This window comes from Chinchilla lanigera, unplaced genomic scaffold (genome assembly GCF_000276665.1).
Source record: "Chinchilla lanigera isolate Chin_1 unplaced genomic scaffold, ChiLan1.0 scaffold00039, whole genome shotgun sequence".
NCBI lineage: Eukaryota > Metazoa > Chordata > Mammalia > Rodentia > Chinchillidae > Chinchilla > Chinchilla lanigera.
This window is the reverse complement of record NW_004955440.1, coordinates 1,303,904-1,325,093: the sequence shown is the minus strand read 5'-3', so window position 1 is coordinate 1,325,093 and position 21,190 is coordinate 1,303,904.

Genomic DNA, 21,190 nt, shown 5'->3' with positions numbered 1-21,190 from the left:
TTAAATGTAAAGAATTTTTAAGAAATATAACCAGAATGGACTATTTATAGTCAAAGAGTTAACAATAATTTTTATAGTCAAAGAGTTAACAATAATTTTTTAATATTATGATATACCTGAAGTTCATAAATGACTATTTTTCACAGTTTCTTTTTGTCAAGATTCTAATAAAATCCACATTTGTGATTAGTTTGTAACGCTTATGTCCTTTATTTTATATTCTCTATGTCTGTCTCTGTTAAAGCTATTAGGCGGGGGATATAGTTCAGTGGAACAGTGCCTGCCTAGCAAGCGCAAGGTCCTGAGTTTGATTCTCGGTACCAAAAAGATATCAGTGGTTTTATCTTTAGGTTGTTTTCTTGATATCTGGATATTTTTAATCATGTAATCATTGGAGAGTTTCCTCAGTCCTTGTAGTTCATATATATTACTTGGTAGATCTATATGTTTGATCTATAGATTCCTCTTTTCTTGGTAAGACTATCTCATGGTGGCATAGGAGGCACATAATAGCTACTTGGGGCTCTTTCAATAGTTATTGACACTGAAAAACATTCAAGAGGAGAAGAAAGATGGTGACAGTTATTTCAGTGATGATGTTCTACCATTCCTTATTTATTTATTTATTGTTAGGAATACTTCTGTGAAAATAATGTTTTCTTCATTTGTTTGGGTTCCTAGTGGGATAATTCATGAAGAAAAGATAAGATAAAAGGGATTATTCTTTCCCTTATCAGTTGATTTCCTAGCTTCTTCCAGTGGTGACCAATCAGTGTCCTTCTTTTTAATATCACTATGAAATTGTGGATTTAATATTTGCAGTACTTTTGGTCCACCTCAGTCATTATGTTCATGTGATATTAGAATTGTCCATGTTTAGTCTGTGGTGCCTTCTCTCAGTAGGCTCTGAGTTCTTTCTACACAACCCAGGAGCCTTTGATAACTTTTTGTTTTCTGATCTAAGGAGCTATTTCAGGCCTTTTTTATAAAACTCCTGCCCAGACATGAAGTCAATGGACTTTTAGTTTCTTCTAGCATAAGATATATTTCAAGACCACTTAAATAGTACCAGGATATACATTACTTCGAACCTCTACTATTATACAACGTTGATCCACCAGCTTCTGATTCTTACATATAGTCATGTACTAACAATGGGATATATTTTAAGCAATGTGTCATTAGGTGGTTTCGTTGTGCAAACATAATGGATTGTTCTTAAGCAATGGAGTGACTACTATGTCTCTAGGTCCTAGTAATCTTCATGGATAATGATCATCATCATCCACGCAGTACATGGTTGATGGAAATGTCATTACGTGGCTCATGACTAGCTTTCAGATGTGCTACCTATTGCTTTTATGCCTTGCTGAAGCCCAGAAGCACTCTTAATGCCAGCTGCACGTAACCATTTTACCAGCCTCTCTGATCTGTCGGGTCCACCAGCTGGACATCATTCCCACATCCTCCAATCTGCAGACCCTGCTGCCATCCTGCTTCTTTCCTGCATGCCTAGTCAGGTCCCAACCACACTGACCCACGAGTTATTTTGTGACCCTGTTTCTGTTGTTCTACCTCTGTCTTTTGTTCATGCTGTTTCTTTACTTGGACCACCTAGCTGATAGCAGGTCTGGGTTAGGAAATGTATAAGCCCTATTTTAAATGCCACCTCTGCTCGGGAGGCTTGGCTCATTACTTTGCAATAAACCTTCCCTATTTTCTGAATTCTTGTGGCTCTGTCTCAGGGGATAGACAAATTCATATTCCCAGTGGGACCATGAATTCCTAGAAGACTGAGATCTTGGCTTATTTATTCTTTAAATTCCCAGTGCTAATAGTGATCTGGCAATGGCAGCAATTTCAATAAATGTCAGTAGAAGAAAAGAATGCACACATGACTAACTCATGTCCTGCGTGGTGTTATTTAGTAGTTTTCTATCTTCTTTTTTTTTTTTATTTTAAAGATAAAAGGAGGGAAACATTAACAGACATACAACATTTTACAACATATCACAAGCACAATACAGACAACACAGAGTTACAAACAAAGTGGTAGGGAATTAACAATGGTGGTTGTATTACATATTGATATCTTCAAAGTGGCTTCTCGTGAAAACAGATATAAACATGCAATACTGGTCAACCAAAGACTCATTGACAGTTTCTTTCAGCATAGAAATAGAAGACAGAAGAACAACCATGTTAACTATCCTGTATATACATACATACAAAATTGCTCCTTCTTTCCCTTCTCTTTTCCAACATCCCAGAAGCCCTTTACTCTTCATTGGTTTCCTATCATTTCACAGTGTCTATCATACCTCCGAGTTTAAATTAACTCTTTCAAGTTTTACACTAGTGAAACAATGCGGTGCTTGCACATGTATGTTTGACTTATTTCACTTATGAGTTTTCTATCTTCTTACATCTCTCTCTCTCAATCTTACCAAGCAACAGTCTCCTTAAAGTAGGCATAGAGCTTCCTCTTCACTACCTCACTTGTAACCCCTAACAGAAAGCCTAGTTTAGCTTAGAGTAGCCTCAGACTGCATACTGGTTAAGTTGAATTTATGGCAAGAAAGAGAATTTTAAATCCAAAGGCTCACTCTTGTTTCAAACAACAAAGATTTGAGCTTTTGACCTATTCTTTTCTACCTTACTGGCAAAGGTTTTGAGCCCAGAGGAAGCCACAATTTGTTTTCCAGTTTTACCATTATGCAGTTAGGGATAGGACAGTTTAATACTGCAATTCCTTTTTTCTTTTTTCTTTTCTTCTCTTTTTCTCTGAGGCATCCTGTGTGATTGAAGCTTTTCTAGGCTTATTGCAAAGGCTCAGTGTGGCAGTAAAAAAGCTTCCCAGAATATAGTCCGAGAACAAACAACCAGTGACCCCAGGGATGATAGCACAAAAATGCTATTGACAAAACATGGTCAGAAAGCGATTGCCTTTATTTGGACAGAGTGAGGAAAGAACTCTGAGTGAGTCTGTTAGCCAAGCACAACCTGGGTGTTCTGCTGTTCTTTTAGGGAGTGTCTCGTGCCTGTAATATCTGGAGCTAAGGAAGAAGCCCAGAGCTTCCAGCAGTTGCTCAAGGGACTTCTGATGGCAGATGTGTGTGATATTACATGCAACAAGCCACTCAACTTGGAGGCCAAAGAGGAGCTTGGTTTCATAGACTGAATTTTAGCTCTGTGCATTTTTTTCCATGCCAATTTCCCCTTTTCTTTCATGAGGAAACATAGGATTTTTTTTATCTCCAATGAAATGGAAAAAAATCACAGGATATGATGGAATCTGGGCATGCTCAGACCTGCTTTCCTGTTCTTGTTCATTCAATAACTAGCTGTGGACACCATCCTGGTCCTCTCCACTCTTTTTCCCTCAGTTTCATTACCTACCAAATACCTAGTCTTAGTTATCCTTAATGTTCTTCCTAGCTCCAGGTATATTTTTAAAATGACTACTAGCAATTTCCTGAGTCAAGTGCTTTCTATAGGAAATTGCCTTTAGGTCCTAGTGGCTAATGATTCTTAAGAAAGTCAGTAACTCTAGAATTCTAAACTCTGATTTGTAGGACTCCACTCAAAATTTTGTATTTTGAACACAAAAGGAGGGATTCCCTAACAGCAGTACATGGCCCAAGTCTTTGCTCTCTTGCCCAGCTGAGGAAGACCAGCCTTTTGAGCTGCTTCTTCATCACCCAGATACAGAGAACACTCACATATGCTAAGGATATTGAAGAGAGAGACTTCTGGCCATCTGGGGCTAATATGAAGAATTAAGTTCTTCCTAAGTGACTTGAATACTCAGTTAGATGAAAAAGGTTGTTATTAAACAAAGAAGGTTGGGAATTTCCACTCCCTAAATGCCTCCTCTGCTAGGTGTGGGGTTAAATGCTTTACATGTGCTCCTTTCTGAATTCTCAAAGTAGTTCTCACAGGTAGTTATCAGTTTTTTCAATTTACACATTAACCTATGAGAGAGAAGGCACTCATGGAAACGTTATTATGAAAGAAAGAAAAAGAATTTTGGAGGAGCTGAGAAGGAGAATGTCATGCTTCCAAAGCAGGTTTGTCTTACTCTAAATAGTGTTTTCTTTCTTTCTCATTGCCATGTTCAAAGATGCCTGTTAATACTTCCCTCTTTCCATTGAGCATTTCCTATAGGAAGTCACTGAAGAGCTCTGTAAAAAATGCCAGTGTTTCCCGAAGGAGGAATGAGATGGAAAACTCCACCTGCCTTCCTACCTCACACGAGGTTACTTGATCAGATTAATTTTGCTATCCTGCCAGCTTTGAGCCAAAGACACTAGGTAAACTCTAAGAATGAACTTGAGGCTGGGGATATAGCTTAGCGGCTGAACTTTTGCCTAGCATGTGGAAGACCCTGGGTTCAATCCTCAGCCCTGTCCCACCCTCCAATAAATAATGGATTGAAAGAAAGGAATCCCAGAGAGGCCCTAGCAAATACTATCATCCTGTCTTTGAAGAAAGAGACAGACATGATGAGTCCCAGACCATTTCTGCTTACCTGTATCCCACTTTGGGGTGATTTTTTGTCCTATGCTGTAAATAAACTGAACATGGGTCATCTGTATTGAGTGTAAAATCTTACTATTGACTAGAGAAGTATGTATTTGATTAATGCTGTTGGGTTTTGTTCAAGAAATCCTCTTTTCTCTATTTACTGCTGACAATAAAAAATTTGATTTTTCCCAATGCCCAAGCCTCTGCTTGGAGAAGAAGACAGACACTCCATTACAGGTCATGGTAGTGGTACTGGGGGTGCATACAGAGCTATCTTTAATCATCGGGGTTCAGTTGTGTGGGCTCAATTTTAGAGTGAATTAGTCAACATTATGTTTCAGGGCTCATGCTTTACTTTTAACCCAGCCAGCCAGCTTGCAACACCATGAGGTACGTATAGAACCAGAGTGCTAATGCCTCCAGACAAGCTCTTTGTCTCCCTGGGTGAAGTCATTCATTTCACACGCTCCCCTGACAGAGCTCCTCTACCCAACATTCCTCCCACACTAATTGACATCTGGGAAGGAAATGCTTTCTTCTTTAAGGAGAAACTGAGAATGCAGAGGACAGCAGTAAAAGCAGTAGAGGGGCTGCCTGGCCACATGGTTTCTACTCTGCTCTCCTCTTGCCTGCTCCTTCCAGCCCACACCTCACTAGTGTGGTCTTGGGCAGTGCTGAGAACATGGTATTAATTAGTCCTGAACACTTTGGCCCAAGTCTGGATAAAAGTCCTTATGTTTCAAGCCTTTTTATGTAGCTAAAACAAGGAAGATATTCTCAATCATTCAACTTGGATGGATTGGATTAAAAGGATGACTGCAGATCATTTGCAGTGCATTCCAGTTCATTTCTTGTTGCAACATGTACTCAGAGACCCACATGGCATGGTATCAGGACAATAGAACGAACCCCATTTCAGCAGCTGTTGGTCCAGTTGATGATCCTTTTGACCTTGCTGCTGCCATGTCATCAGTTTTCTATCCATCCTTTCCACTGCTTTAGGGTTTTATCTTCCCTAGATAGCCTCCCAGAAGCAGATCCCCACCACTGTTACTGATGCCCTTTGACACTGAGGGCATTGGAAACGTTACTCAGCATTGACCCTGTGGGACCTACTGAAACTGAGTCCACTTATAACCACATTTTTACTCATCCCCATGCTCTGGATTTGAACTCGTGGTAGCTGATTTTCCTGGTCCTCAGTCTCTACAAAGGAGACTGCTTGGAACTGACCTGGCTAGTCTGGCTCTATAAAGTTGGATTAGAAAGTAAGAAGACTCTTACAGCCTATATTATATTGAGCTAGAGGCTGAAAGCTAGGTCTAAGGTTATAAGAGCAAGGATCGCTGACGTAAATTTCAGGAGCCATAGGGCACTGTTAGTCTGGGTTATTGTTTCAGAGGAGAGAGGCTGAAAATGAGAAACCGTGAGCAGAAATGAACCAATGGCACAACCCCAAGCCAGGGATATTCCCTCACCCCACAATTTTGCACATTTCCCTTAAAGTTTTCATGAATGAGCCAGATTCATTGACAATGGCGGGGGCAGGTTGTGTCTGCAACAAGTAAACCCATCACTGTGGGTCAGGCCATTGCTGAACCTGGTTTTAACACTGTAGTTTAATAATTAGAAGAATGAAATCACAATGACAGCACAGGCAACCACATATAATATCTATTTTCTCATTCTGGGGTCCACGAAGAACTGGATGAGAAGAGTAACTTTTCTTTTCTTCCTGGATGCCAAAAGTCTGGCTCTAGTTTTCTCTAGCAGTTGACTTTGTCAAGCTTACTCCAATAGAACAGTCTTTTGTGTATTTTTTTCTGCCAAATCCCCTTGGCCTCTGAACTAAAGCAAACTGCACTGAATGTTATTGCTGAATAGCTCGCGGCATGTTTACAATATGTGTGACTTTCTCTGGCTGACCTCACTGAAGGGGGCTGTTGCTTAGCCAGGGACCCATTTCGAGTGGCAGGGGATGAGAAATTATAGGCTGTCCTGCCTAACCTCAGAGGTAGGCAGATCTGAGAGGCATTAAGAAGGAATGAGATCACAAAACATCTGGAGAAATATGAACTGACAAAAATTGGCCATTGTGGTTTCAAAAAGGGTAAATTTTGTTTGACAAATGTAGTGGGAAATACGAGAGAGAACGAAGGAGATAATGTGGAAAGCAGAGGGTTATGAGACAGTGGACATAAACTATTAGGATTTCCAAAAAGGCTTTTGACAAAGTATTGCTAAATGGGCATACACATTGGGTGACACCTCTAAACTTCCCAAAAGGGTGAGCCTCAATTGTTGCAATAAAGAGCTTAAGTCAAGCAGTAATTATCCTCTTTCTTCTCCTAAGGGCACTGTCTTAAATCCTCATCCTTATTATACACTTGGGTAGTGAGACTACAGCAAAGTAAGACGGTAGAGTTTAAGACCTCTTGCTTTCTCTGCAAGGTGCTTAGTGTAATAGGTAGGCTTTGGAGTGTTGACAAAAGCCGTTCTGTAAAGACCATCAAGACATCAATGAAATAGATTTCTAGTTGAGAGGTTGCCCAACTATGGTCCACAGGCCAAATCCACCCGTATTTGTATATAACATTTTATTGGAACCCAGCCTTCCCATTCTTTCACGTACTGTCTATGGCTCTATTTGTGCTGCAGTGTTAGAGTTGAATAATTGTGACTACATGGCCTACAAAGTCTAAAATATTTACTTTTTGACTGTTTACAGAAGAAAATTGCCAATACTATTTCAGTTTATGTGCAACCTTTTTCCACCGGCCATTTAAGGAACCCAGGGTGGCTCTCTAACGCTTCATTCTGTCTTCTTTAATTCCAGGGACAGGCCACTGTCTTGCTTATCTATTTGTATCTTGACTCTTTCCTTCAAGAAGTAAAAGTTCTGGAAGGCAAGGGTCATACTATATAGCCCAAGCTCATAACTTATTGAAGTCCTTCAGTTGTTATTTAATTATTACATGAGGGAATAAATGAAAACTTGTATATAGGAAAAAAATAATGAGACAAAGGGATGAGAAGGAGGCAGTAAAGTTGTTTAGTGGCTGATTATGTATTTGTGCTTTGGGTATTATGTAATTGTGTATTTGTCTTACCTGGTAAGAAAACATTAGTGTGTCTCCTAGTGTGTCTTCCCATACCCCTGAGATGGGAAGACTGATCCTTTTTAAATGGAAGGAGACAAATAGATGCCACACCCATGTGATGCATTTAACTAAGATAGCTTGCCATTTGAATTGTGGATTTGACCTTCATTATGCTAATTTTTACTCCTAAAATATCTGTATGGATTGATTCCTACAATATAATCTGGAACACCAGTCATCAAGTCAAGTGCAGGTTTGTGGTCTCAAGACAACAATACTGTGAACCTCATAAGAGTTAATGTAAAAACTCAGTGTTTCCTGAGTACTGGAGCATAATCTTCAATATAACAGGACATGCTTCTACTTCCTAGATTATCTTCCTTCTGGCTTATTCCTCAAGGGAACTCTGGAGCACACACAATTCACTGCAGAGTATTTTGTTAACTATGGCATCTGGAATAGAAGAGAGGTACTTGTCTGCATGAAAATTCTCTTCACTCTATGAATATTTTATTTAGTCTTAAAATTAGAGTCATGGACTACTAAAGTCAAATCAAAAGGACCAAGAAGTCAATTTTAACCAAGCTGCATTGTGAAAGATAAAAATTTGGATATCAAATAAGGATAATAACTGTAGCAGATTGCTATTCATCAAATATGATAAGGTTCAAATATGATAAGGTTCCAAGTGATATTGAGAAAAAACCAAAAGAAAAACAACTAATTTCTCTCCATTGGATGCTGCAAAGGAACCAACTCATTCTTTTGAACACTAAAGGGAAATAATTAAATACTTATTTTGCCTCAGTGGTTACTCCCAAGTAAACAAATAGTAGATAATGAGAAATTTTTGTTTATACAAGTATACAGCTAATAAAAAAGATGTTAGAATTAGAATATTACCAGTATGAAGCCACTAAATGAATTACTGGTTTGTGCTATTGAGCCTGAGTGATTGCCAGTATCACAAAGAGACAACCAGACATTGTGTCTCTTGTCCAAAGAAAACATAACTACTTTTGAAGTAATCTTGCCAGTGAATGAACTTGAACTGGATCAATGCTCAAGAGGCAATCATCAATTTATAGGAAATGCAGAGAACAAAGGACCATATTCAATAAAGATACCACACTAGCACAGTCCAAAGTTCCAGGTTGAAAACTCTCCACAAGATAAAATAATTTCTTCTTTTAATAAACAAATAGTATAAAAGGAAAGGAACACATAGGAAAGAACTTATAGGTTGAAAGAATGTCAAGAAATTCATCAACTCATCATAATGCGTGGACTTTCATTGCATTTTGATTCCATAAACATACTGTAAAAAAAATCACTAACATTTATGTTTTAATTGGAAATTTAACACATTAGATATAACATTAAGGAATTATTGTTAACTTTTAGGTATGGTCTTGACAATAAAAGGAGTCCTTATATTTTAAAATATTTATAGATGAAATTATATAATGTCTATGACTTTCTCTAAATAATACATGGCAGAGAGATAAGTGAGGATAAAGATGAAACAAGATTAGCTGTGAGTTACAAATTGTTGAGAAGTGGATTTTACCATGACTCATGCAGGTACATCGAGCTATTCTACTTCTGTGTGCAACTTATATATCCATTATACATTTGAAAAATGACTACCTTGGTGCAAACTATAATTGTTAAACTAATTCTTTTAATGGTAGAGAAGGAAAGAGAGAGATAAATACAAGTTATTCATTGTGGAACTTGTCTGTGTGAACCTATACTGTACAAATAATGTTTTGTATAAAATGCAATGTAATGCTACTTATATTATAACATTAGGTAATAACATACATAGATCACCTAGGTAATCACTAGGTTACTTGGTGACTTAAAATATTTCAGTGATCAGTCCAAACAATTTGCTTAGTGTAATACCTGTCACCATTTCATCATGCAATGACACATAAATGAGGGTAGTACAAGTTACATTGATTGATTTTTCCCTTCAGTACCAAGAATCCACTATATAAGGTCAAGTGCTAAGGATAAAAATCATCTAAGTCAGTGTTTAACCCTAGAAAGGCTGATTTTTTCATGGGGAAGATGGGCAAGGGAAAAACTACAAAAGAGCAGACAGTAGCCTGTGAGCCTGGCAAGTGATGCCCTGGGAGGGGAGTCACCTTGTCCTGGAGAGATAGGGTAGTCACCAGGAAGGTCAAGTCCCCACCCCCAGGAAATAGGAGAAGGTGAGAGATGGACGGGGTGCAGAGACGGCAGCAAGGCACCCTAGGAAGGTGTTTACCTGTATTTTACCTATAGGGTTGGTGAGTGTGAAGGAAAGGTGGAGAGAGACGAGGCTGGCTGTTGAGCACGTTGTTCTAGGGATTTTGGAGGATGTGGAAGAAGCAGAAGACGACTTGTTCTGTGCAGAGTCCCTAACGTCCTGTCTGACTGGGTCTCCCACACAGCTCCTGACAGTGACAGCAGATTGGCACACTCCGTTCTAGCCAGGCTATCTCCTCTGGAGCCTTTCCTTCCTAGCCTCCTGCTCTGCACTCTCAGTTCTTACCTCCTTTTCTTCCCTTTCCCTCTAGTTTTCAAAATGGTAAAGGTTCTGTGTGACTTTCTCTAACCTCATATAGCAGCAAGTGGATGTCGTTGCCTGAATTAGGTGCACCAGTGACCCTTCCTTCCTCCCTGCCTCCCTTCTTTCTCTTTCTCTCTCTTACTTTTTCTTTCTACTTGAAGAATGATCTCAAGGTAATATTATGTGATTTTTTTTTTTTTTTTTGGTTTTTCTCCGGTACTGGGAACCGAACTCACGACCTTGCGCATGCCAGGCAGGCGCTTTTGCCGCTGAGCTAAATCCCCAGCCCCTATGTGATATATTGTATGATAACTTATCTCCACTGCTTCGGTTTAACTTACTCCTTTAAATTTTTTTTAAAAAGCCTTAAATAGTCCAATGAGGGCAGTTCTTTGCCATTATTGAGAGTTTTTGTTTGTTCAAAGCAAAACATTAGCTTTCTTAGCTGTTCACTTATTTATACTACAGGAAACCAACAGTTATGCAAAGCCCCTGCCAACATAATCACGAGCTGCTGTGTAGAGTCTTAAGTACCTCATGGAAAAATAACTCTGAGTTGGAATTCCTCCCAAAAGCCAGCTTCATTAATGCTTCAACAACTGAGGTAGGCAGGAAAAAAATAAAAGAACGTAGAAAGCGGTTATAAATATAAATGGCTGTTAAACCTTTCAGCGGGTGATTTAGTATAAAAAAATGTGAGATATTAGCACGAGTGCTGTGCCAGTAGAACTACTACTGCTGTGTCTTTAATTTACCTAGAATTAATTGTAGGTTTAAAATGCTTTATAGTTTAATGAACAAACAGAGCACAGCCTTCAATATGTTTTATTAACCTGATGCTGCCTTGTATTTCAAAACAGTCTTTGAAAATGTGGGAGATGAACTGCGCTGGTACGAATATGCCCCCCACAGGAGCAAATGTGGAACAGGCGGTACATGGGGCAGAGTGGTTTATTAATGTAGCCACTCTCAAAGCCATGCATTTCAGTCGTCAGACAATGAAGACTTGCACTGATGCTATCTGTGCTCTTTCTTGGAAAGAAGTTCCTGATGCTTTTTTCTTTTGCTCTTTTTTTTTTTTTTTTCTAAACAGATGCTTCTGTGAGCACTTCCTAAGTATATGTTCTTTTCCTTATAAGTGAAAATCAGGAGCTATGAACCACAAACATGAGCTTTGGAAATGAGAAAGTCTTATGAAATTATTAGATTTTCCCCCTTATGAAATGCTATGATCTAAATAAATATTGTGTCTCCTCAAAATTCATAGGTCGAAACCTAATCTTCAATGTGATGAGGGGAGCAGGTACAGTCTTTTGGGAGTGATTAGGTCATAAGTGCAGAACCTTCATGAATAAGATCTGAGACCACATAAAGTGATCCCAGAAAGTAGTCTTGTCCCTTCCACTTTGGAGGACATAATGAGAAGGTATGTCCATGAACCAGGAAGTGAGTCCTCACCAGATTGTGTGACCACCTTGATCTTAGACTTTACAGCTTCTAGAAATAGGAAAAATAATGTCTTTAAAAATAAACCTCCCAGAATATAGTTTTGTGTTATGGGAGGCCAAATGAACTGAAACGCTGGGTAAGCAAGACTACAATAATAAATGCCACTTTTCTGAGCACAATTCTAAGAGCTGGTGGACACAGGTTGAATTTCCAGGGGCTCAGATGTCTGCAGCTCCTCAGGGTGTGACCACTGCATTGAAATATTGGGTCTTTTGACACATTCCATGAGTAGTTACTTAGCCATAGCCTGTCATTTACACCTATATCCTCTATTTTGTGTGACAAGTTAGTTGTTCTGGACTCTCAACAGCTTCACATGATTTATGATCAAACTGCAAGCTTGATTCCAAATTTTCAGAAGTGGGTGATAAGCATTCAGTATGGCAGTGATGACCGTAGTAGCCAGTGATGACTGAAAATGCACCAGACTTTTCATAAAGACCCTCAACTCTGACTTTGCTGCTTACCACATTCTGAGGAGTGGGACCAATCACCATTCCCTTTACACCAGCGAGGAAATCAAAGCCTAGCATGGCCAAGTCTTGAGCTGGAAGCAAAGCCATGAGTGTGGCTGGTCTGGGCTTGCAGTGTGGGAAGGTGATTCCAGAGCTTGGCTCTTGAATGTCACAAGTCACCTACAGCCAGAGGATTCGGCTCAGCTTCTCTTCACCAAGATATGAATGATTTCTCTCCAGATTACTGACTGCACAGGAAGTTTCCAACTGTCCATGAATCACATTTACACTCTTTCTATTTCTTACAATAAAAAGCACTATTTCTAAGTCCTTTGGAGAAAATAAGATAGAATATGTTTCTTTCCAGATTTAAATTTTCATTACAAGGATGATAATGCATCTCATAAAAATTTAAACATAACAAAATTATAGTACATGAAAAAATTTCTTGCTTGCTTGCTTTTGTTCTTTTAACTTTCTTATAGCATTCTTCCTCATCCAGCTAACCTTAAGGACAGTTTCATTCCCTAGAGAGAACAAAGAATCACAACTTGGATCTATGTGTTTATCTCCATTTACCTATGCACACATGCAAACGCATAGAGACAGACACACACACACACACACACAAATATTGTGTCTCTTCAAAATTCATAGATTGAAACTTAATCTTCAGTGTGATGGGGGCAGAGCAGGTGCAGTCTTTTGGGGGTGATTAGGTCATGAGTGCAGAACCCTCATGAAGAAGGTAAGTGGGTAGACTCTGAGGCTGGATTACCTGGAATCAAATCCTCATTCTACCATTTATTAGCTAAATGATTTTGTGCTAGTGATTTCTCCATGATCCAGTTTCCTCATCTATTAAATAGAGGTAATGGCATTTACCTACATCATAGTCTTATGTGGAGACTACACTAGCTAAAAACTAAAGTGCTTAGAACAGAGACTGCATATGTAAAGCCTCAAAGAGTCTTACATCTTCGTGTGTCTGGATGGAGGTGATGGAATATGAATTCTTTTGCGTCTTGCATGTTTGACTGAGCACTACTCTTTCAGCAGTATAAAACTGCTTTTATAAAAAGCTTACAACATTCCATTGCATACATGTAACCTGTTGATAGACTTTTAGATATATCCATTTTTCACTCTCTTAAATTATGTTATAATAAACTTCTAGGTACATAAATCTCTGTGCCTTTGCTTCAGTATGGTTGTAGGGTAAATTTCTAGAAAGAGAATTGCTGGTGAAAATGTGTGCACACTTAAAATTTTGGCTGAAATTTCCAAAGTGCTCTCCCCACAGGCCATATAAATTTACAATTTAGAACATCCAGATTGGATTTGCCTATTTCCCCATAAGTTTGCCAATGTTAATTATGAGAGTACTTAAAAATCTTTATCAGATTGTGAGTGAAAGAGATCTTATTGTTTTAATTACAGTATATTGCTTTGATTAGTAGTAAGGCCAAACTTTTTAAATGAAGGAAATAACTATTTGTATTCTTCTATGAATTGACTATTGTAATCCTTTATCTGTATTTTACCTGTGTGTTCTTTTAATTGATAGATTAAGTTTGTGCGTATGTGTGTGTGTGTGTGTGTATGTGTATTTGTGCACATGCATGTGTGCTAGAGATTGAATCCAGGGCTTTGTCCAGGCTGGACAAGCACTGTATCACTGAGCTCCAACCAAGGCCTAAATTGATTTTTAAAAGTGATTTATTCATTTATCAGTCATATATGTTAAAATTGTCCCATATTTGCTGGTGTTTTAATATTTCTACCTCAGAAATTCAAAATTCTTATATGGACAGAACTGCATATCTTTTCCCCTAATAGAAAATTCTCTCCCAAGTCAAGTTCATATAGAATATTTCTTCCTGTATTTCCTTTTATTTCTGTTCATTTTTTATTTTGACAAAACACCCATAGAATTTACTGTCTTATCAGTTTTAAGTGTACAGTTAAATGTTGTTAATGCATTCACAATGTTGAACCATCACTGGGACTACCATCACTACTTCCACATCCATACCTCTTTTGGTATTGTCAAACAAAAAAGTCTATTTCTATTATACAGTAACTTCCTGTGTCCCCATTTATCCCTAGCTTCTGGTAACCCTCATCCTACTTTCTGTCTATGATTTTAACTTAAGTATGCAATGTAAGCAGAATCACACAGTATTTTCCTGTTTGTGATTGGCTTATTTCTCTTAACATAGTGCCTCAAGGTTCCTACATGTGGTAGCCTATTGCAGAATTTCCTTCCTTTCTAATACTGAATAATATTCTCCTATGTGTACATATTATATTTTCTTTATCCATTCATGCCCCAATGGACATGCATTGCCTGCAGATTTTTGCTGTTGTGAATAATGCTTCCATAAACGTATGTGTGCAAACTTCTCCTCAAGAACCAACTTTTAATTCTTGAGTAGAATTGATGAACTATATGGTAATTGTGTTCATAGTTTTCTGAGAAATTGTCATAATGTTTTCTACAGTGGCCATATCATTCTCCATCCCCACCCACTGTATGTAAATGTCCTAGGCTGTCCACATCATTACCAACAATAATTTTTTTGACAGAAGCCATCCTAATGGATATGAGGTAGCACATCACGGTTATTTTGGTTTGTAGTCCTCTTGCTTTTAGTGAAACTAATCATTTGTGTATGCTCATTGGCCATTTGTATTATTTTCTTTGGAAAAAAGTCTACTCACATCCTTAGCCTGTTTTAATATTTTTGTTTTTGCTGTTAAATATATCAGTTCTCTTTATATTCTGGCTATTAATATCTTGTCCTATATATGACTGGCAACTATTTTCTTCTATGAGTTGTGTTTTTACTTTGTTTGGAGTGTCTTTTTGAAACATTTTTTATTTGTGCCTATTAATCTTACAAAATACTACATTCTAATGTAGTATTTTCATACTTCTGTATAATATTTTAATCATATCCATTCCCTCTCTACTTTCTTTTACACCCCAACTATATTTTCTTTTAGTAGTTTGGTTTATTTTAAAATATTAAAGTCTATGGCAAATATGATAGCTTTATGAGTACTATGGTGTAAAGTAGAAAATTTCATTTCATTTCTTTTTAAATAAACAAGAAATGCAGCAGATCTTTTGCAAATTGGAAAGGAACCAATATATGGGAAGGGGACAGTACAAAGAATTAAAATGTGTGAAGCACGTGTACCAACTCCTCATGATGAATATAATGATTATGTACTACAAACATGTACCAATAAAAATAAAAAAATAAAAATTCAAGCAGAAAATAAATTATTAGAGAAGTTGAAGAAACACAAGAGAAAAATATATTTCCTTATTTATTCAAGTAGTTAATACCTATTTCTTGAGTGTCTGCCATAGGACAAGTACTATACAGGTTGTCACTAGCCAATAGAGTTTTCTGTGATGCAATGTTTAGTATTAGTTCTGTTAAATGCCGTAACAACTACTGCACATGGTTTTAAAAATATGGCTAGGGGCCGCACGTGCTCAGGAAGCCGTCCGGTGAGGAGCGCAGGACTTTGGTCCAGCCCCTAGCCGCACAGGTTCCTGGGAGGTGGGCAGTTGGTGCCCGGGAATCCATGCAGCAGGGAGCTCCAGCCTTTGGGCAGGACCCTAGCCATGCAGGCGCCCAGGGTGGGCAGGCAGTCGGCATCCAGGAAGCTGCATGGCGGCGTGTGCTGGTGAGTGCCGGCCCTCAAACCAGCCACCACCAAGCGGTTGAGAACTATCATGGCACAGAGAAGCAATGACACAATTGGCCCCCTATGCGCCAACTGCAGAGGCCTGCCCAGGGACATGTGTAAATCATCCTGACATAGAGAAACCCCTGGGAATACATGCCACACAATGGGTCGCTCTTACCCCTGCTGTTGAGAACCAGAAAGGTCCAGAGTCAGCGGAGGAGCAGCTGCTGAACAAGGACTTGGAGAACACAAGAATACGGGCTACGTCTGAAGACTCTGAGGTCTAGTTGACTGGAGTCACGAAAGCTGTTCAGAAGCTGGAAACCAGGAGGACCTTGTGCAATACCTGGGCAGAGCCCCTGGAAGCCATTCTTCCCCTGACAGTACAGGCTGCAGTGGAAGAGCATGTGGAGCTCCGGAGAGGTCTGCACCGAGATTCCTGCCGCCTGTGCTGACAGTTGGGGAGAGGACACTAAGTGGTTGTGGGGTCCCAATGCACTGGGAAGCTGGAGAGAAAAAGCTGCAAAAAATGGCTTTTGCCCCAGATGTCTCACTTGAGATGTTAGCAAGCATTGCCTCCTCAGTATTCTATAGACATGAGGAGGAGGAGACCAGGGAGAGAAAACAAAGAGACCAAGAAAAAGCAGCTGCTTGTGCTGCAGCACTAAGAGAAACAGACCCTAAGTCTGATTCTCCGGGTCCCAAGAAGAACTCGATGACTGCATTCACCTGCTACCACTGTTAAAAGCCAGGCCACCTCAAGAGGAACTGCCCTAAGAAGACCCCCTAGGCCATGCCCTGAATGCAAAAGTGACCACTGGGGATCAATCTGCCCTCTGAAGTGGAAGCCCCAGAGCTCAGACCCATCCTACCAGTTAGTCTAACAGGAATGAGGGGGTCTGGGGTATGCTCTGCCTTCTCCCTCTGGCCAGACTGTCATCTCCATGGAGGAGCCCCAGGTAATCATGACTATAGAGGAAAAAGAAAACAGCCTGTTGCTAGACACAGGTTCAAGTCTCTTGGTCCTTCTTTTCAATCCTGGCCTTCCTTCCAGCCATCACACCTCAGTGAAAGGATTCACTGTTTTTCACAACCATTAGGCTATAACTACTTGTTAGATCTTTCTTGCATATCTCTGCCTTCCTGAGAAACCACTTTGAAGATACCACTATGCATTACAGCAGCCATTGATATTTCCCTACTAATCTGTCCATAACTCTGTAATGTTTGTGTTGTTCCTATGCTATTTCATAAATGGATGTATGTTTATTACTATGTTTCCTACAACAACCATTGAGAATAGTCAATGAATATTCAATTGGTCTCTCATGTAGAGCTCCATTTATTTTCTTTAGAAACCACTTTGAAGATACCAAAGTATAGTACAACAACCATTGATAATAACCTACCACTTTTGTCCGTAACTCACTATTATTTGTCTATTTGTTTTCCTGAGAAGCTATCTTGTATTCAACCATTGATAATTTCCTGCCACTTTGTCTGTAATTTGGTAAGCCTCCCTATTACTACGTTATCCTTCTTTTACTCTTTAAAATAATAAAAAAAATATGGCTAATATGATCAAGGAGCTTTTTACTTTTTAACTATAATTAATTTTAATTACAAGGCCACCACATAGGCCAGCATAGGTATACATGAGGGTGAAGCAACAGAGGAATAAGTGTGTGCATCTCTGCATGCAGGTATGTGTATGCACTCATGTGCATTTGTGTATTGGTCAATTTTTCATCCCTGGGACAAAATATTTGACTCAGCTTAATGGAGGAGTGTTTTATGGTAGCTCACAGTTTCAGTAGTGTCAGTCCATGGACTGCTGATTCCAAGGCAGAGATATTAAGGCATAAGTTGTGAAAGAGGAAAGCTGCTCAACCAATGGCAGATGAGGAGCAGAGCAGGTTGGAAAGCGCTCCAGAGAAGAAAGAATCAGGGACCACTTATAGGCCCCAAGGTCACACTCTCATGACCTCCTAATAGCCCATTCAGCCAAGAACTCACCAATGGGTTACCCACTGATGAGGTTAGTATCTGAACAATTCAATTACCTCTCCAGGAATCTCTTAATCTGGTCAAGTTAAGAAATTTAACCAGCATATTGTGGATATGTGGTTTGCATTTGTGTGTATAGACACACAAATGTGTGTGTGTATTGTGAGAAAGATAATGCACATAAAAATGCAAACGGTATAACCAAATGCTTTTGGGGGAGGAATTTTTGTCAAATTTAGAAAAAGTCCAATTTTGTATCTATTTGTGATTTAATGATAGGGAAAAAGGGCATTTTGGCAAAAGATAAGAGACATTCTTGGCCTTGAAATTTCTGGCTCTGCAAATAAAAACAAATGAGTTTATTAGTAAATAACTCTTCCTTTTCAGACTTTTAAAACTGCATCTCTGCCTAAATTTTGCACATTCTAGCTCTTTCCTGTGCATTGCGTGTCTCTTTTTCAGAAAGGTTGTATTAACTTTTCCCTTATGGGGACAATGATGAGCTTTTTTTCTTTTCTTTTTTTTTTTTTGGAAAAACATACACTGATAAGATGTAATATGGATCATTCAGGATGTGCATTCTAAAACCTTTGAAATCTTTGCTTTGGGGTCATGTGCATTTGCCAAGAAATGTAGGGAGGGTAAGAGAGGAAAAGAGGGGGATGAGGTGATAAAAAAAGAAGTAAGATGTGCTGTATACATGTGCCAGCTCCTTCAATGAATATGGTCGTTATGTTCTCCAAACATGTACTACAAAAAGAATAAAGCCTCCTGTAGGAGACCCCCCCAAATAATTTGGAGTTGTGGATTATTACCTTCTTGATAATGAATGATTCAGAGAGGCCCTACAAATGTTCATTTGATGATGTTCATATGTAGGTATATCTGCATGGTGGAAAGTTTTGCAGATTCTAGGCAAGGAAATCTTAATTTTCATCTTCAAAAGAAAATAGGTCTGGAGCTGCTGATGTTGCTCAGTTATAGAGTGCTTGCCTAGCATGCATAAGGCCCTGAGTTTGATGCCCAATAATAATAAAAAAAAGAAGAAATACGTCTATTGCTCTGTTGCTCTGTTGTATAACATGTAAACCAAGATGGTTAGAATCCTAGCAAGGTTGTTTTTGTGCCTGTGGAATAAAAGGCTAACCAGGAAAGAGGTGGCTGTTTGTGTGTGTGAAGAAGATGGGAAGATGCCAACGTGAGACCGGCAGCATGAATATGCAGGGGATGGGAACCATGGGCAGGTTGTCAGGTATACGGCCGCCAGATTTATTACCGAGGTAAATGCATACATTATATGTAGAGCCAGCTGGTCACCTGTCAGGTGGAGTGCTGAGACCGAGAGCAGGCTGCTCAACACTGAGGAGATAACAGCTTCCTGGGGAATGGGTAGTGGGGTGCCCATAGGAAAAGCATATCTTGCAGGGTGCACCTGCATGCTTTTTTTGTGATAAAATTGCAGGATGAGAAGACAAAAGCAAGTGCTGTGGAAGTATTAGACCTTGAGGCTCACAGAATGTTTGATGTGGCATCTCATGCAACTTTAATCATAAAATTCATTCAAATTCATTGAGATAAGTGGGATGATAGGGACTGACAAGCGGCAGAAGCAGCCTCTGCTCAGGGTGGTGATTTATGGAGTCGCGGAGAACAGGATGCTCTGGTCTCCCCTTCCAGCCTCACTTAACAGCTTCATTAATAACCCAGATAAACAAGCCATCTAGTGCAAGAATAACATCTGATACTAAATTCAGAGGTGTTTGGAATAAGGAAGAAACTGTCACCGGATGATCGGCCCACATAGAAAAAGAGTGAAAGTGGTGACTCCAAGTAAGTAGGATTCTGTGTGAGTACAAAATCATTAGAATTGTTTCTGAGGCTTTCAAAACACATTTGAAGCAAGAATGAAAATCCACCAGACACTTTCCATAGGGGCGTGTTGGATTGGATCTACTCCAGCTAGAGATTTGTCTTAAGTATTTTCTCTGCAGCTCCACAGGGTGCAGTGCAGAGCTGGAACCCCATAAATGTTTGTTGAACTGCATGAACTGCTTTGAATTGGTTATTCCAATTTATTCCTTATCTCCCTTGTCAGCCTCTCTGCTTCACAAGGGTGGGGAGTATGCGTATCGATCATCTGGCTGTCTCTAACATTTGGTGTATAAAAAGACTTTATAAATATTTGTTGAATGAGTGAATGAATGTGTCATGACCTTAGAGCTCCACCACAAATTGCCATGTGCAATAGAAATGAGAACATAAGAATTCCATTTGCGAAAGTAGTTTGGCCTATTTACATTTTTCTAAAAAATTTTTTTAATTTACTGTCAAGAGGATAGTATAGATTTCTTCTTTTTTGTTTGTGCCAGAAGAGAACATGTGTGGGGGCCTAGAAGGGGAATATACCTGTGGTTATGAGTGGACAAGCAAGCAGAGTTTTCCAGATGTCTGAACACAGGATTTTAAATACTTTGGGAAAGTCATCAGTGAGATGTTAGTCCAGGTAGAACTAACATTCTCTAGCACTCATTCATTCATTCATTCCTTTAACAAACATGAATTCTGGGCTCAGTAGGGCTGTGTGGCAGCTGACAGGGAAACAAAGATGGGTAACAGACAAATCCTTTTCCTCCAAGGCTTCAGGTCCCAGTGGAAAATTCCTGAAAATTAAACCAACTACAGTGCTGAGGTGGCAGCAAAGAAAGGATGTGAATCAAGCAGAGGTTAGAGCTCTTTGCTCTGGAAATGCTTCCTGAATGAGTGTGGGCACCTGTGGTTGTGTGAGGCTGTAATTAAGATGCAAATGGCACTAGGCCTGCAGATGAACTGGAACGATGACCCTGTGTTAGGTGGGAGAAGATCAGAGAGGATGATCTTATTAGACTCTTACATTTTCACACAGCAAGAGTAGACCAAAGCCTCTCAAACTTTTATAAGCATATGAATCATTTAAAAATTTTTGCCAAAAATTCACATTTCAATTTGGTAGGACTGAGGAAGTAACATGGGATTCTGCATTTCTAAGAAGAAACTATGTGGTGCTGATGCTGCAGGTCTGTGGACCACATTTTGAGGAGCAAGAACACAGAAGAAAGGGCACTAACTTCCACAGGGCAGTAGCCCTGCACACAGTCAAATCCTGACCCTCACACTTACTGTCTATGGGTTTTGGTAATGGCTTTGGTTCCTGATCCTCATTTGCAGCATCTGTAAAAAAGAACAGTACAATCCACATCATAAAGTTTTCTTTTTCTTTCTTTCTTTCTCTTTCTTTCTTTCTTTCTTTCTTTCTTTCTTTCTTTCTTTCTTTCTTTCTTTCT